Source organism: Somniosus microcephalus, chromosome 14 (genome assembly GCF_052327205.1).
Source record: "Somniosus microcephalus isolate GS21.2 chromosome 14, FLI_Smic_1.0, whole genome shotgun sequence".
NCBI lineage: Eukaryota > Metazoa > Chordata > Chondrichthyes > Squaliformes > Somniosidae > Somniosus > Somniosus microcephalus.
The window spans coordinates 42,506,855-42,523,018 of NC_141000.1; positions in this window are offsets into that span (position 1 = coordinate 42,506,855).

Sequence of the window (16,164 nt, forward strand, 5' to 3'; positions counted from 1 at the left end):
GTTCATAGTTTGGAGTTAGGAGTTTGGAGTTTAGAGTTTGGAGTTTGGAGTTTGGAGTTTAGAGTTTGGAGTTTGGAGTTTGGAGTTTGGAGTCAGGAGTTAGGAGTTAGGAGTTTGGAGTTTAGAGTTTAGAGTTTAGAGTTTGGAGTTAGGAGTTAGGAGTTAGGAGATTGGAGTTTAGAGTTTAGAGTTTGGAGTTTGGAGTTCAGAGTTAGGAGTTTGGAGTTTAGAGTTTGGAGTTTGGATTTTGGAGTTTAGAGTTTGGCGTTTGGAGTTTGGAGTTTAGAGTTAGGAGTTTGGAGTTTGGAGTTTAGAGTTAGGAGTTTGGAGTTTGGAGTTTAGAGTTTGGAGTTTGGAGTTTGGAGCTTAGAGTTTGGAGTTTAGAGATTGGAGTTTAGAGTTTGGAGTTTGTAGTTTGGAGTTTAGAGTTTGGAGTTTGGAGTTTAGAGTTTGGAGTTTGGAGTTTGGAGTTTGGAGTTAGGAGTTGGGAGATTGGAGTTTAGAGTTAAGAGTTTAGAGTTTAGAGTTAGGAGTTTGGAGTTTGGAGTTTGGAGTTTAGAGTTTAGAGTTTGGAGTTAGGAGTTAGGAGATTGGAGTTTAGAGTTAGGAGTTTGGAGTTAGGAGTTAGGAGGTTGGAGTTTAGAGTTAAGCGTTTAGAGTTTGGAGTTTGGAGTTAGGAGTTAGGAGATTGGAGTTTAGAGTTTGGAGTTTGGAGTTGGAGTTAGGAGTTAGGAGTTAGGAGTTAGGAAATTGGACATTAGAGTTAGGAGTTTGGAGTTTAGAGTTTGGAGTTTAGAGTTTGGAGTTAGGAGTTAGGAGTTAGGAGATTGGAGTTTAGAGTTTAGAGTTTGGAGTTTGGAGTTCAGAGTTAGGAGTTTGGAGTTTAGAGTTTGGAGTTTGGATTTTGGAGTTTAGAGTTAGGAGTTTGGAGTTTGGAGTTTAGAGTTAGGAGTTTGGAGTTTGGAGTTTAGAGTTAGGAGTTTGGAGTTTGGAGTTTGGAGTTTGGAGTTTGGAGCTTAGAGTTTGGAGTTTAGAGATTGGAGTTTAGAGTTTGGAGTTTGTAGTTTGGAGTTTAGAGTTTGGAGTTTGGAGTTTAGAGTTTGGAGTTTGGAGTTTGGAGTTTGGAGTTAGGAGTTGGGAGATTGGAGTTTAGAGTTAAGAGTTTAGAGTTTAGAGTTAGGAGTTTGGAGTTTGGAGTTTGGAGTTTAGAGTTTAGAGTTTGGAGTTAGGAGTTAGGAGATTGGAGTTTAGAGTTAGGAGTTTGGAGTTAGGAGTTAGGAGGTTGGAGTTTAGAGTTAAGCGTTTAGAGTTTGGAGTTTGGAGTTAGGAGTTAGGAGATTGGAGTTTAGAGTTTGGAGTTTGGAGTTGGAGTTAGGAGTTAGGAGTTAGGAGTTAGGAAATTGGACATTAGAGTTAGGAGTTTGGAGTTTAGAGTTTGGAGTTTAGAGTTTAGAGTTTGGAGTTTTGAGTTCAGAGTTTGGAGTTTAGAGTTAGGAGTTTGGAGTTTGGAGTTTAGAGTTTGGAGTTTAGATTTTGGAGTTTGGAGTTTGGAGTTAGGAGTTAGGAGTTAGGAGATTGGAGTTTAGAGTTAGGAGTTTGGAGTTTGGAGTTTAGAGTTTGGAGTTTGGAGTTTAGAGTTTGGAGTTTGGAGTTTAGAGTTAGGAGTTTGGAGTTTAGAGTTTGGAGTTAGGAGATTGGAGTTTAGAGTTTGGAGTTTAGAGTTAGGAGTTTGGAGTTCAGAGTTTGGAGTTTGGAGTTTGGAGTTTAGAGTTTGGAGTTTGGAGTTTGTAGTTTGGAGTTTAGAGTTTGGAGTTTGGAGTTAGGAGTTAGGAGTTAGGAGATTGGAGTTTAGAGTTAGGAGTTTGTAGTTTGGAGTTGAGAGTGTGGAGTTTGGCGTTTAGAGTTTGGAGTTTAGAGTTAGGAGTTTGGAGTTCAGAGTTTGGAGTTTGGAGTTTAGAGTTTGGAGTTTGGAGTTTGGAGCTTAGAGTTTGGAGTTTAGAGTTAGGAGTTTGGAGTTCAGAGTTTGGAGTTTGGAGTTTGGAGTTTAGAGTTTGGAGTTTGGAGTTTGTAGTTTGGAGTTTAGAGTTTGGAGTTTGGAGTTTAGAGTTTGGAGTTTTGAGTTAGGAGTTTGTAGTATGGAGTTTAGAGTTCGGAGTTTGGAGTTCAGAGTTTGGAGTTTGGAGTTTAGAGTTCAGAGTTTGGAGTTTGGAGTTTGGACTTTGGAGTTTAGAGTTTGGAGTTTAGAGTTTGGTGTTAGGAGTTTGGAGTTTAGAGTTTGGAGTTTGGAGTTTGGAGTTTAGAGTTCGGAGTTTGGAGTTTGGAGTTTGGACTTTGGAGTTTAGAGTTTGGAGTTTAGAGTTTGGAGTTAGGAGTTTGGAGTTTGGAGTTTAGAGTTTGGAGTTTGGAGTTTGGAGTTTGGAGTTAGGAGTTAGGAGTTTGGAGTTCAGAGTTTGGAGTTTGGAGTTTAGAGTTTGGAGTTTGGAGTTCGGAGTTTATAGTTTGGAGTTAGGAGTTTGGAGTTTGGAGTTTGGAGTTTGGAGTTTAGAGTTTGGAGTTTGGAGTTTGGAGTCAGGAGTTAGGAGTTTGGAGTTTAGAGTTTAGAGTTTAGAGTTTGGAGTTTGGAGTTAGGAGTTAGGAGTTAGGAGATTGGAGTATAGAGTTTAGAGTTTAGAGTCTGGAGTTTGGAGTTCAGAGTTTGGAGGTTAGAGTTTGGAATTTAGAGTTTGGAGTTTGTAGTTTGGAGTTTAGAGTGTGGAGTTTGGAGTTTAGAGTTTGGAGTTTAGAGTTAGGAGTTTGGAGTTCAGAGTTTGGAGTTTGGAGTTTAGAGTTCGGAGTTTGGAGTTTGGAGTTCATAGTTTGGAGTTAGGAGTTTGGAGTTTAGAGTTTGGAGTTTGGAGTTTGGAGTTTAGAGTTTGGAGTTTGGAGTTTGGAGTTTGGAGTCAGGAGTTAGGAGTTAGGAGTTTGGAGTTTAGAGTTTAGAGTTTAGAGTTTGGAGTTAGGAGTTAGGAGTTAGGAGATTGGAGTTTAGAGTTTAGAGTTTGGAGTTTGGAGTTCAGAGTTAGGAGTTTGGAGTTTAGAGTTTGGAGTTTGGATTTTGGAGTTTAGAGTTTGGAGTTTGGAGTTTGGAGTTTAGAGTTTGGAGTTTAGAGTTAGGAGTTTGGAGTTTGGAGTTTAGAGTTAGGAGTTTGGAGTTTGGAGTTTAGAGTTAGGAGTTTGGAGTTTGGAGTTTAGAGTTTGGAGTTTGGAGTTTGGAGCTTAGAGTTTGGAGTTTAGAGATTGGAGTTTAGAGTTTGGAGTTTGTAGTTTGGAGTTTAGAGTTTGGAGTTTGGAGTTTAGAGTTTGGAGTTTGGAGTTTGGAGTTAGGAGTTGGGAGATTGGAGTTTAGAGTTAAGAGTTTAGAGTTTAGAGTTAGGAGTTTGGAGTTTGGAGTTTGGAGTTTAGAGTTTAGAGTTTGGAGTTAGGAGTTAGGAGATTGGAGTTTAGAGTTAGGAGTTTGGAGTTAGGAGTTAGGAGGTTGGAGTTTAGAGTTAAGCGTTTAGAGTTTGGAGTTTGGAGATAGGAGTTAGGAGATTGGAGTTTAGAGTTTGGAGTTTGGAGTTGGAGTTAGGAGTTAGGAGTTAGGAGTTAGGAAATTGGACATTAGAGTTAGGAGTTTGGAGTTTAGAGTTTGGAGTTTAGAGTTTAGAGTTTGGAGTTTTGAGTTCAGAGTTTGGAGTTTAGAGTTAGGAGTTTGGAGTTTGGAGTTTAGAGTTTGGAGTTTAGATTTTGGAGTTTGGAGTTTGGAGTTAGGAGTTAGGAGTTAGGAGATTGGAGTTTAGAGTTAGGAGTTTGGAGTTTGGAGTTTAGAGTTTGGAGTTTGGAGTTTAGAGTTTGGAGTTTGGAGTTTAGAGTTAGGAGTTTGGAGTTTAGAGTTTGGAGTTAGGAGATTGGAGTTTAGAGTTTAGAGTTTAGAGTTTGGAGTTTGGAGTTAGGAGTTAGGAGTTAGGAGATTGGAGTTTAGAGTTAGGAGTTTGTAGTTTGGAGTTGAGAGTGTGGAGTTTGGCGTTTAGAGTTTGGAGTTTAGAGTTAGGAGTTTGGAGTTCAGAGTTTGGAGTTTAGAGTTTGGAGTTTGGAGTTTGGAGCTTAGAGTTTGGAGTTTAGAGTTAGGAGTTTGGAGTTCAGAGTTTGGAGTTTGGAGTTTGGAGTTTAGAGTTTGGAGTTTGGAGTTTGTAGTTTGGAGTTTAGAGTTTGGAGTTTGGAGTTTAGAGTTTGGAGTTTTGAGTTAGGAGTTTGTAGTATGGAGTTTAGAGTTCGGAGTTTGGAGTTCAGAGTTTGGAGTTTGGAGTTTAGAGTTCAGAGTTTGGAGTTTGGAGTTTGGACTTTGGAGTTTAGAGTTTGGAGTTTAGAGTTTGGTGTTAGGAGTTTGGAGTTTAGAGTTTGGAGTTTGGAGTTTGGAGTTTAGAGTTCGGAGTTTGGAGTTTGGACTTTGGACTTTGGAGTTTAGAGTTTGGAGTTTAGAGTTTGGAGTTAGGAGTTTGGAGTTTGGAGTTTGGAGTTTAGAGTTTGGAGTTTGGAGTTTGGAGTTTGGAGTTAGGAGTTAGGAGTTAGGAGATTGGAGTTTAGAGTTAGGAGTTTGGAGTTTGGAGTTTAGAGTTTGGAGTTTGGAGTTTAGAGTTTGGAGTTTGGAGTTTAGAGTTAGGAGTTTGGAGTTTGGAGTTAGGAGATTGGAGTTTAGAGTTTAGAGTTTAGAGTTTGGAGTTTGGAGTTAGGAGTTAGGAGTTAGGAGATTGGAGTTTAGAGTTAGGAGTTTGTAGTTTGGAGTTGAGAGTGTGGAGTTTGGCGTTTAGAGTTTGGAGTTTAGAGTTAGGAGTTTGGAGTTCAGAGTTTGGAGTTTAGAGTTTGGAGTTTGGAGTTTGGAGCTTAGAGTTTGGAGTTTAGAGTTAGGAGTTTGGAGTTCAGAGTTTGGAGTTTGGAGTTTGGAGTTTAGAGTTTGGAGTTTGGAGTTTGTAGTTTGGAGTTTAGAGTTTGGAGTTTGGAGTTTAGAGTTTGGAGTTTTGAGTTAGGAGTTTGTAGTATGGAGTTTAGAGTTCGGAGTTTGGAGTTCAGAGTTTGGAGTTTGGAGTTTAGAGTTCAGAGTTTGGAGTTTGGAGTTTGGACTTTGGAGTTTAGAGTTTGGAGTTTAGAGTTTGGTGTTAGGAGTTTGGAGTTTAGAGTTTGGAGTTTGGAGTTTGGAGTTTAGAGTTCGGAGTTTGGAGTTTGGACTTTGGACTTTGGAGTTTAGAGTTTGGAGTTTAGAGTTTGGAGTTAGGAGTTTGGAGTTTGGAGTTTGGAGTTTAGAGTTTGGAGTTTGGAGTTTGGAGTTTGGAGTTAGGAGTTAGGAGTTAGGAGATTGGAGTTTAGAGTTTAGAGTTTAGAGTTTGGAGTTTGGAGTTAGGAGTTAGGAGTTAGGAGATTGCAGTTTAGAGTTTAGAGTTTAGAGTTTGGAGTTTTGAGTTCGGAGTTTGGAGTTAGGAGTTTGGAGTTTGGAGTTTAGAGTTTGGAGTTTGGATTTTGGAGTTTAGAGTTTGGAGTTTGGAGTTTAGAGTTTGGAGTTTAGAGTTAGGAGTTTGGAGTTTGGAGTTTAGAGTTAGGAGTTTGGAGTTTGGAGTTTGGAGCTTAGAGTTTGGAGTTTAGAGTTTGGAGTTTGGAGTTTGAAGTTTAGAGTTTGGAGTTTGGAGGTTGGAGTTTAGAGTTTTGAGTTTGGAGTTTAGAGTTTGGAGTTTTGAGTTTTGAGTTAGGAGTTAGGAGTTTGGAGTTTGGAGTTTAGAGTTTGGAGTTTGGAGTTTGGAGTTTAGATTTTGGAGTTTGGAGTTAGGAGTTTGGAGTTTAGAGTTCGGAGTTTGGAGTTTGGAGTATAGAGTTTGGAGTTTGGAGTTAGGAGTTAGGAGATTAGAGTTTAGAGTTTAGAGTTTGGAGTTTGGAGTTTGGAGTTAGGAGTTAGGAGTTAGGAGATTGGAGTTTAGAGTTAGGAGTTTGGAGTTTGGAGTTTAGAGTTTGGAGTTTGGAGTTTAGAGTTTGGAGTTTGGATTTAGAGTTAGGAGTTTGGAGTTTAGAGTTTGGAGTTAGGAGATTGGAGTTTAGAGTTTAGAGTTTGGAGTTTGGAGTTAGGAGTTAGGAGTTAGGAGATTGGAGTTTAGAGTTAGGAGTTTGGAGTTTAGAGTTTGGAGTTTGGAGTTTGGAGTTCGGAGTTAGGAGTTAGGAGTTAGGAGATTGGAGTTTGGAGTTTGGAGTTAGGAGTTAGGAGATTGGAGTTTAGAGTTAAGAGTTTAGAGTTTAGAGTTAGGAGTTTGGAGTTTGGAGTTTAGAGTTTAGAGTTTAGAGTTTGGAGTTAGGAGTTAGGAGATTGGAGTTTAGAGTTAGGAGTTTGGAGTTTGGAGTTTGGAGTTAGGAGATTGGAGTTTAGAGTTAAGAGTTTAGAGTTTAGAGTTAGGAGTTTGGAGTTTGGAGTTAGGAGATTGGAGTTTAGAGTTTGGTGTTTGGAGTTTGGAGTTTGGAGTTAGGAGTTAGGAGTTAGGAGTTAGGAGATTGGACTTTAGAGTTAGGAGTTTGGAGTTTGGAGTTTAGAGTTTGGAGTTTGGAGTTTGGAGTTAGGAGTTTGGAGTTTGGAGTTTAGAGTTTGGAGTTTGGAGTTCAGAGTTTGGAGTTTAGAGTTAGGAGTTTGGAGTTTGGAGTTTAGAGTTTGGAGATTGGAGTTTGGAGTTTAGAGTTTGGAGTTTAGAGTTAGGAGTTTGGAGTTTAGAGTTAGGAGTTTGGAGTTTGGAGTTTAGAGTTTGGAGTTTGGAGCTTAGAGTTTGGAGTTTAGAGTTAGGAGTTTGTTGTTCAGAGTTTGGAGTTTGGAGTTTGGAGTTTAGAGTTTGGAGTTTGGAGTTTGGAGTTTAGAGTTTGGAGTTTGGAGTTTAGAGTTTGGAGTTTTGAGTTAGGAGTTTGGAGTTTGGAGTTTAGAGTTAGGAGTTTGGAGTTTAGAGTTTGGAGTTTGGAGTTTGGAGCTTAGAGTTTGGAATTTAGAGTTTGGAGTTTGTAGTTTGGAGTTTAGAGTGTGGAGTTTGGAGTTTAGAGTTTGGAGTTTAGAGTTAGGAGTTTGGAGTTCAGAGTTTGGAGTTTGGAGTTTAGAGTTTGGAGTTTGGAGTTCGGAGTTTATAGTTTGGAGTTAGGAGTTTGGAGTTTGGAGTTTAGAGTTTGGAGTTTGGAGTTTAGAGTTTGGAGTTTGGAGTTTGGAGTCAGGAGTTAGGAGTTTGGAGTTTAGAGTTTAGAGTTTAGAGTTTGGAGTTTGGAGTTAGGAGTTAGGAGTTAGGAGATTGGAGTATAGAGTTTAGAGTTTAGAGTCTGGAGTTTGGAGTTCAGAGTTTGGAGGTTAGAGTTTGGAATTTAGAGTTTGGAGTTTGTAGTTTGGAGTTTAGAGTGTGGAGTTTGGAGTTTAGAGTTTGGAGTTTAGAGTTAGGAGTTTGGAGTTCAGAGTTTGGAGTTTGGAGTTTAGAGTTCGGAGTTTGGAGTTTGGAGTTCATAGTTTGGAGTTAGGAGTTTGGAGTTTAGAGTTTGGAGTTTGGAGTTTGGAGTTTAGAGTTTGGAGTTTGGAGTTTGGAGTTTGGAGTCAGGAGTTAGGAGTTAGGAGTTTGGAGTTTAGAGTTTAGAGTTTGGAGTTAGGAGTTAGGAGTTAGGAGATTGGAGTTTAGAGTTTAGAGTTTGGAGTTTGGAGTTCAGAGTTAGGAGTTTGGAGTTTAGAGTTTGGAGTTTGGATTTTGGAGTTTAGAGTTTGGAGTTTGGAGTTTGGAGTTTAGAGTTTGGAGTTTAGAGTTAGGAGTTTGGAGTTTGGAGTTTAGAGTTAGGAGTTTGGAGTTTGGAGTTTAGAGTTAGGAGTTTGGAGTTTGGAGTTTAGAGTTTGGAGTTTGGAGTTTGGAGCTTAGAGTTTGGAGTTTAGAGATTGGAGTTTAGAGTTTGGAGTTTGTAGTTTGGAGTTTAGAGTTTGGAGTTTGGAGTTTAGAGTTTGGAGTTTAGAGTTAGGAGTTTGGAGTTCAGAGTTAGGAGTTTGGAGTTTGGAGTTTAGAGTTTGGAGTTTGGAGTTTGGAGTTTAGAGTTTGGAGTTTGGAGTTTGGAGTTTAGAGTTTGGAGTTTAGAGTTAGGAGTTTGGAGTTTGGAGTTTAGAGTTAGGAGTTTGGAGTTTGGAGTTTAGAGTTAGGAGTTTGGAGTTTAGAGTTTAGAGTTTGGAGTTTGGAGCTTAGAGTTTGGAGTTTAGAGATTGGAGTTTAGAGTTTGGAGTTTGTAGTTTGGAGTTTAGAGTTTAGAGTTTGGAGTTTAGAGTTTGGAGTTTAGAGTTAGGAGTTTGGAGTTCAGAGTTCGGAGTTTGGAGTTTAGAGTTCGGAGTTTGGAGTTTGGAGTTTGGAGTTTGGAGTTAGGAGTTTGGAGTTTAGAGTTCAGAGTTCGGAGTTTGGAGTTCGGAGTTTGGAGTTTGGAGTTTGGAGTTTAGAGTTTGGAGTTTGGAGTTTAGAGTTTGGAGTTTGGAGTTTAGAGTTTGGAGTTTAGAGTTAGGAGTTTGGAGTTCAGAGTTCGGAGTTCGGAGTTTAGAGTTCGGAGTTTGGAGTTTAAAGTTTGGAGTTTGGAGTTTAGAGTTTGGAGTTTAGAGTTAGGAGTTTGGAGTTCAGAGTTCGGAGTTTGGAGTTTAGAGTTCGGAGTTTGGAGTTTGGAGTTTGGAGTTTAGAGTTTGGAGTTTAGAGTTTGGAGTTTGGAGTTTAGAGTTTGGAGTTTAGAGTTAGGAGTTTGGAGTTCAGAGTTCGGAGTTTAGAGTTCGGAGTTTGGAGTTTGGAGTTTGGAGTTAGGAGTTTGGAGTTTGGAGTTTAGAGTTTGGAGTTTGGAGTTTGGAGTTTGGAGTTAGGAGTTAGGAGATTGGAGTTTAGAGTTTAGAGTTTGGAGTTTGGAGTTTGGAGTTAGGAGTTAGGAGATTGGACTTTAGAGTTCGGAGTTTGGAGTTTGGAGTTTGGAGTTTGGAGTTTGGAGTTTAGAGTTTGGAGTTTGGAGTTTAGAGTTAGGAGTTTGGAGTTTAGAGTTTGGAGTTTAGAGTTAGGAGTTTGGAGTTCAGAGTTCGGAGTTTAGAGTTCGGAGTTTGGAGTTTGGAGTTTGGAGTTTGGAGTTAGGAGTTTGGAGTTTGGAGTTTAGAGTTTGGAGTTTGGAGTTTGGAGTTTGGAGTTAGGAGTTAGGAGATTGGAGTTTAGAGTTTAGAGTTTGGAGTTTGGAGTTTGGAGTTAGGAGTTAGGAGATTGGACTTTAGAGTTCGGAGTTTGGAGTTTGGAGTTTGGAGTTTGGAGTTTGGAGTTTAGAGTTTGGAGTTTGGAGTTTAGAGTTAGGAGTTTGGAGTTTAGAGTTTGGAGTTTGGAGTTTGGACTTTAGAGTTTGGAGTTTAGAGTTAGGAGTTTGGAGTTTGGAGTTTGGAGTTTAGAGTTTAGAGTTTGGAGTTTGGAGTTTAGAGTTTGGAGTTTTGAGTTTGGAGTTTGGAGTTTAGAGTTTGGAGTTTGGAGTTTAGAGTTTGGAGTTTGGAGTTTGGAGCTTAGAGTTTGGAATTTAGAGTTGGAGTTTGTAGTTTGGAGTTTAGAGTTTGGAGTTTGGAGTTTAGAGTTTGGAGTTTAGAGTTAGGAGTTTGGAGTTCAGAGTTTGGAGTTTGGAGTTTAGAGTTCGGAGTTTGGAGTTTGGAGTTTGGAGTTTAGAGTTTGGAGTTTGGAGTTTAGAGTTTGAAGTTTGGAGTTTAGAGTTTGGAGTTTAGAGTTAGGAGTTTGGAGTTCAGAGTTTGGAGTTTGGAGTTTAGAGTTTGGAGTTTGGAGTTTGGAATTTAGAGTTTGGAGTTTGTAGTTTGGAGTTTAGAGTGTGGAGTTTGGAGTTTAGAGTTTGGAGTTTAGAGTTAGGAGTTTGGAGTTCAGAGTTTGGAGTTTGGAGTTTAGAGTTCGGAGTTTGGAGTTTGGAGTTCATAGTTTGGAGTTAGGAGTTTGGAGTTTAGAGTTTGGAGTTTGGAGTTTGGAGTTTAGAGTTTGGAGTTTGGAGTTTGGAGTTTGGAGTCAGGAGTTAGGAGTTAGGAGTTTGGAGTTTAGAGTTTAGAGTTTAGAGTTTGGAGTTAGGAGTTAGGAGTTAGGAGATTGGAGTTTAGAGTTTAGAGTTTGGAGTTTGGAGTTCAGAGTTAGGAGTTTGGAGTTTAGAGTTTGGAGTTTGGATTTTGGAGTTTAGAGTTTGGAGTTTGGAGTTTGGAGTTTAGAGTTTGGAGTTTAGAGTTAGGAGTTTGGAGTTTGGAGTTTAGAGTTAGGAGTTTGGAGTTTGGAGTTTAGAGTTAGGAGTTTGGAGTTTGGAGTTTAGAGTTTGGAGTTTGGAGTTTGGAGCTTAGAGTTTGGAGTTTAGAGATTGGAGCTTAGAGTTTGGAGTTTAGAGATTGGAGTTTAGAGTTTGGAGTTTGTAGTTTGGAGTTTAGAGTTTGGAGTTTGGAGTTTAGAGTTTGGAGTTTAGAGTTAGGAGTTTGGAGTTCAGAGTTAGGAGTTTAGAGTTTGGAGTTTAGAGTTTGGAGTTTGGAGTTCGGAGTTTAGAGTTTGGAGTTTGGAGTTTGGAGTTTAGAGTTTGGAGTTTAGAGTTAGGAGTTTGGAGTTTGGAGTTTAGAGTTAGGAGTTTGGAGTTTGGAGTTTAGAGTTAGGAGTTTGGAGTTTGGAGTTTAGAGTTTGGAGTTTGGAGTTTGGAGCTTAGAGTTTGGAGTTTAGAGATTGGAGTTTAGAGTTTGGAGTTTGTAGTTTGGAGTTTAGAGTTTGGAGTTTGGAGTTTAGAGTTTGGAGTTTAGAGTTAGGAGTTTGGAGTTCAGAGTTTGGAGTTTGGAGTTTAGAGTTCGGAGTTTGGAGTTTGGAGTTTGGAGTTTAGAGTTTGGAGTTTGGAGTTTGGAGTTTGGAGTTTAGAGTTTGGAGTTTAGAGTTAGGAGTTTGGAGTTCAGAGTTCGGAGTTTGGAGTTTAGAGTTCGGAGTTTGGAGTTTGGAGTTTGGAGTTTGGAGTTTAGAGTTTGGAGTTTGGAGTTTAGAGTTTGGAGTTTAGAGTTTGGAGTTTAGAGTTAGGAGTTTGGAGTTCAGAGTTCGGAGTTTGGAGTTTAGAGTTCGGAGTTTGGAGTTTGGAGTTTGGAGTTTAGAGTTTGGAGTTTGGAGTTTGGAGTTTAGAGTTTGGAGTTTGGAGTTTAGAGTTTGGAGTTTAGAGTTAGGAGTTTGGAGTTCAGAGTTTAGAGTTCGGAGTTTGGAGTTTGGAGTTTGGAGTTTGGAGTTTAGAGTTTGGAGTTTAGAGTTTGGAGTTTGGAGTTAGGAGTTTGGAGTTTGGAGTTTGGAGTTTGGAGTTAGGAGTTAGGAGTTAGGAGATTGGAGTTTAGAGTTTAGAGTTTGGAGTTTGGTGTTTAGAGTTTGGAGTTTAGAGTTAGGAGTTCAGAGTTAGGAGTTTGGAGTTTAGAGTTCGGAGTTTGGAGTTTGGAGTTTGGAGTTTAGAGTTTGGAGTTTGGAGTTTAGAGTTTGGAGTTTGGAGTTTAGAGTTTGGAGTTTAGAGTTAAGAGTTTGGAGTTCAGAGTTCGGAGTTTGGAGTTTAGAGTTCGGAGTTTGGAGTTTGGAGTTTGGAGTTTAGAGTTTGGAGTTTGGAGTTTAGAGTTTGGAGTTTAGAGTTTGGAGTTTAGAGTTAGGAGTTTGGAGTTCAGAGTTCGGAGTTTGGAGTTTAGAGTTCGGAGTTTGGAGTTTGGAGTTTGGAGTTTAGAGTTTGGAGTTTGGAGTTTAGAGTTTGGAGTTTGGAGTTTAGAGTTTGGAGTTTAGAGTTAGGAGTTTGGAGTTCAGAGTTTAGAGTTCGGAGTTTGGAGTTTGGAGTTTAGAGTTTGGAGTTTAGAGTTTGGAGTTTGGAGTTAGGAGTTTGGAGTTTGGAGTTTGGAGTTAGGAGTTAGGAGTTAGGAGATTGGAGTTTAGAGTTTGGAGTTTCGAGTTTGGAGTTTGGAGTTAGGAGTTAGGAATTAGGAGATTGGACTTTAGAGTTAGGAGTTTGGAGTTTAGAGTTTGGAGTTTGGAGTTTGGAGTTTGGACTTTAGAGTTTGGAGTTTAGAGTTAGGAGTTTGGAGTTTGGAGTTTAGAGTTAGGAGTTTGGAGTTTGAAGTTTAGAGTTTGGAGTTTGGAGTTTGGAGCTTAGAGTTTGGAGTTTAGAGTTAGGAGTTTGGAGTTCAGAGTTTGGAGTTTGGAGTTTAGAGTTTGGAGTTTGGAGTTTGTAGTTTGGAGTTTAGAGTTTGGAGTTTGGAGTTTAGAGTTTCGAGTTTTGAGTTAGGAGTTTGGATTTTAGAGTTTGGAGTTTGGAGTTTGGAGCTTAGAGTTTGGAATTTAGAGTTTGGAGTTTGCAGCATGGAGTTTAGTGTTTGGAGTTTGGAGTTTAGAGTTTGGAGTTTGGAGTTTAGAGTCAGGAGTTTGGAGTTCAGAGTTCAGAGTTTGGAGTTTGGAGTTTGGAGTTTAGAGTTCGGAGTTTGGAGTTTGGAGTTTGGAGTTTGGAGTTAGGAGTTTGGAGTTTAGAGTTTGGAGTTTGGAGTTTAGAGTTTGGAGTTTGGAGTTTGGAGTTAGGAGTTAGGAGTTAGGAGATTGGAGTTTAGAGTTTAGAGTTTAGAGTTTGGAGTTTGGAGTTAGGAGTTAGGAGTTAGGAGATTGGAGTTTTGAGTTTAGAATTTGGAGTTTGGAGTTCAGAGTTTGGAGTTTAGAGTTAGGAGTTTGGAGTTTGGAGTTTAGAGTTTGGAGTTTGGATTTTGGAGTTGAGAGTTTGGAGTTTGGAGTTCAGAGTTTGGAGTTTAGAGTTAGGTGTTTGGAGTTTGGAGTTTAGAGTTAGGATTTTGGAGTTTGGAGTTTGGAGCTTAGAGTTTGGAGTTTAGAGTTTGGAGTTTGGAGTTTGGAGTTTGAAGTTTAGAGTTTGGAGTTTGGAGTTTGGAGTTTAGAGTTTGGAGTTTGGAGTTTAGAGTTTGGAGTTTTGAGTTAGGAGTTTGGAGTTTTGAGTTTAGAGTTAGGAGTTTGGAGTTTAGAGTTTGGAGTTTAGAGTTTGGAGTTTAGAGTTAGGAGTTTGGAGTTCAGAGTTTGGAGTTTGGAGTTTGGAGTTAGGAGTTTGGAGTTTGGAGTTTAGAGTTTGGAGTTTGGAGTTTGGAGTTTAGAGTTTGGAGTTTGGAGTTTGGAGTTTGGAGTTAGGAGATTGGAGTTTAGAGTTTAGAGTTTGGAGTTTGGAGTTTGGAGTTTGGAGTTAGGAGTTAGGAGATTGGACTTTAGAGTTAGGAGTTTGGAGTTTGGAGTTTAGAGTTTGGAGTTGGGAGTTTGGAGTTTAGAGTTTGGAGTTTGGAGTTTAGAGTTAGGAGTTTGGAGTTTAGAGTTTGGAGTTTGGAGTTTGGACTTTAGAGTTTGGAGTTTAGAGTTAGGAGTTTGGAGTTTGGAGTTTAGAGTTAGGAGTTTGGAGTTTGGAGTTTAGAGTTTGGAGTTTGGAGCTTAGAGTTTGGAGTTTAGAGTTAGGAGTTTGGAGTTCAGAGTTTGGAGTTTGGAGTTTGGAGTTTAGAGTTTGGAGTTTGGAGTTTGTAGTTTGGAGTTTTGAGTTAGGAGTTTGGAGTTTAGAGTAAGGAGTTTGGAGTTTGGAGTTCAGAGTTTGGAGTTTGGAGTTTGGAGCTTAGAGTTTGGAATTTAGAGTTTGGAGTTTGTAGTATGGAGTTTAGAGTTTGGAGTTTGGAGTTTAGAGTTTGGAGTTTAGAGTTAGGGGTTTGGAGTTCAGAGTTTGGAGTTTAGAGTTCGGAGTTTGGAGTTTGGAGTTTGGACTTTGGAGTTTAGAGTTTGGAGTTTGGAGTTTGGAGTTTGGAGTTTAGAGTTTGGAGTTAGGAGTTTGGAGTTCAGAGTTTGGAGTTTGGTGTTTGGAGTTTGAAGTTTAGAGTTTGGAGTTTGGAGTTTAGAGTTTGGAGTTTGGAGTTTAGAGTTTGGAGTTTTGAGTTAGGAGTTTGGAGTTTAGAGTTAGGAGTTTGGAGTTTGGAGTTTAGAGTTTGGAGTTTGGAGTTTGGAGCTTAGAGTTAGGAGTTTGGAGTTAGGAGTTAGGAGATTGGAGTTTAGAGTTAGGAGTTTGGAGTTAGGAGTTAGGAGATTGGAGTTTAGAGTTAAGAGTTTAGAGTTTAGAGTTAGGAGTTTGGAGTTTGGAGTTTGGAGTTAGGAGATTGGAGTTTAGAGTTTGGAGTTTGGAGTTTGGATTTAGGAGTTAGGAGATTGGACTTTAGAGTTAGGAGTTTGGAGTTTGGAGTTTAGAGTTTGGAGTTTGGAGTTTGGAGTTAGGAGTTTGGAGTTTGGAGTTTAGAGTTTGGAGTTTGGAGTTCAGAGTTTGGAGTTTAGAGTTAGGAGTTTGGAGTTTAGAGTTTGGAGATTGGAGTTTGGAGTTTAGAGTTTGGAGTTTAGAGTTAGGAGTTTGGAGTTTGGAGTTTAGAGTTAGGAGTTTGGAATTTGGAGTTTAGAGTTTGGAGTTTGGAGCTTAGAGTTTGGAGTTTAGAGTTAGGAGTTTGGAGTTCAGAGTTTGGAGTTTGGAGTTTGGAGTTTAGAGTTTGGAGTTTGGAGTTTAGAGTTTGGAGTTTGGAGTTTAGAGTTTGGAGTTTTGAGTTAGGAGTTTGGAGTTTAGAGTTAGGAGTTTGGAGTTTGGAGTTTAGAGTTTGGAGTTTGGAGTTTGGAGCTTAGAGTTTGGAATTTAGAGTTTGGAGTTTGTAGTTTGGAGTTTAGAGTGTGGAGTTTGGAGTTTAGAGTTTGGAGTTTAGAGTTAGGAGTTTGGAGTTCAGAGTTTGGAGTTTGGAGTTTAGAGTTTGGAGTTTGGAGTTCGGAGTTTATAGTTTGGAGTTCGGAGTTTGGAGTTTAGAGTTTGGAGTTTGGAGTTTGGAGTTTAGAGTTTGGAGTTTGGAGTTTGGAGTTTGGAGTCAGGAGTTAGGAGTTAGGAGTTTGGAGTTTAGAGTTTAGAGTTTAGAGTTTGGAGTTTGGAGTTAGGAGTTAGGAGTTAGGAGATTGGAGTTTAGAGTTTAGAGTTTAGAGTCTGGAGTTTGGAGTTCAGAGTTTGGAGCTTAGAGTTTGGAATTTAGAGTTTGGAGTATGTAGTTTGGAGTTTAGAGTGTGGAGTTTGGAGTTTAGAGTTTGGAGTTTAGAGTTAGGAGTTTGGAGTTCAGAGTTTGGAGTTTGGAGTTCAGAGTTTGGAGTTTGGAGTTTATAGTTTGGAGTTAGGAGTTTGGAGTTTGGAGTTTAGAGTTTGGAGTTTGGAGTTTAGAGTTTGGAGTTCGGAGTTTGGAGTTTGGAGTCAGGAGTTAGGAGTTAGGAGTTTGGAGTTAGGAGTTAGGAGTTTGGAGTTAGGAGTTTGGAGTTTCGAATTTAGAGTTTAGTGTTTGGAGCTTGGAGTTTGGAGTTTGGAGTTAGGAGTTAGGAGATTGGAGTTTAGAGTTAAGAGTTTAGAGTTTAGAGTCAGGAGTTTGGAGTTTAGAGTTTGGAGTTTGGAGTTTAGAGTTTGGAGTTTGGAGTTTGGAGTTAGGAGTTAGGAGTTAGGAGATTGGAGTTTAGATTTAGAGTTTGGAGTTTGTAGTTTGGAGTTTAGAGTATGGAGTTTGGAGCTTAGAGTTTGGAGTTTGGAGTTTATAGTTTGGAGTTAGGAGTTTGGAGTTTGGAGTTTAGAGTTTGGAGTTTGGAGTTTGGAGTTTAGAGTTTGGAGTTTGGAGTTTGGAGTCATGAGTTAGGAGTTAGGAGATTGGAGTTTAGAGTTTAGAGTTTGGTGTTTGGAGTTAGGAGTTAGGAGTTAGGAGATTGGAGTTTAGAGTTTAGAGTTTCGAGTTTGGAGTTTGGAGTTCAGAGTTTGGAGTTTGGTGTTTGGAGTTAGGAGTTAGGAGTTAGGAGTTTAGAGTTTGGAGTTTAGAGTTAGGAGTTAGGAGTTTAGAGTTAGGAGTTAGGAGTTTGGAGTTCGGAGTTTAGAGTTAGGAGTTTAGAGTTTGGAGTTTGGAGTTTGGAGTTTAGAGTTTGGAGTTTGGAGTTTGGAGTTTAGAGTTTGGAGTTTAGAGTTTGGAGTTTGGAGTTTAGAGTTTGGAGTTTGGAGTTTGGAGTTTGGAGTTTAGAGTTAGGAGCTTAGAGTTTGGAATTTAGAGTTTGGAGTTTGTAGTTTCGA